The following is an 876-nucleotide window of genomic DNA, read 5'->3' as shown; positions in this document are numbered from 1 at the left end:
GAGGAAGATGGATCGATTCTGGGAGTGGAGTGGTGTGAATGAATGTATTTGAGATGGCAAGGTTGACACAGGATAGAATGGCGTTTAGGGCTCTTGTACAAAGGGTTGCTCTGAGTTACAAATGACTTGATGACACATAATAACAACAATATGAGAAGAAAGTGAATTGAATTTTAGTTGGGTGCAGTAACCTGAACACAACCACAAAGTCAAATTGACTGATTGTATAGTTTAAATCTTCTGCATCTTTGTTGAGTTTCTTTTGAATTGACTTATCCTTTGGTGATAGTGATGTGTTGAAATCTCCTCTCACAATCGTGATATTGTCAATTTCTTTCTTCATTTCCGTTAACTGTTGTGCTATATATTTTGGGAGTCTAACATTTGTTGCATAAATGTTTTACAAGCTTATGTCCTCTTGATCTATTGTTCCTTAAGTCAATATGTAACTTCAAAAAAAGCAGGAGTGGCAATACTTATCTTTGATAAAATAGATCTCTTATTGTCTTTACTTTACCAGCCCGGCACACCCAAATACTGGAAAACTCCAGACTCCCAGTTCATCTGGCAAGTTCACTCTGCCAACCCCCTCATGGGCCCAAAAAACCACCACTTGTGCCTGAAGCCCTCAAACGTACCGTGCCTCAAAAAGCTAGAGTCCTGATTTGTTGTTGTTGTTGTTGTTATGTGCCGTCGAGTTGTTTCCGACTCATAGCAACCCTATGCACAACAGCCCTAAACCCTGCTCTATCTTGCGCCAACCGCACCGCTTCTGACACACCCATCCCAATTACCCCAGTCACCGAATCAATCCATCTCATAGAGGGTCTTCCCCTCCTGCGCTGTCCCTCCACCCTCCCAAGCATGATGTCCCTC

The sequence above is a fragment of the Elephantulus edwardii genome, unplaced genomic scaffold (genome assembly GCF_000299155.1).
Source record: "Elephantulus edwardii isolate Elephantulus edwardi_28Jun2011 unplaced genomic scaffold, EleEdw1.0 scaffold00234, whole genome shotgun sequence".
NCBI classification, from domain to species: Eukaryota; Metazoa; Chordata; class Mammalia; order Macroscelidea; family Macroscelididae; genus Elephantulus; species Elephantulus edwardii.
The sequence above is the reverse complement of the archived record's forward strand: the minus strand, read 5'-3'. Positions refer to the sequence as shown.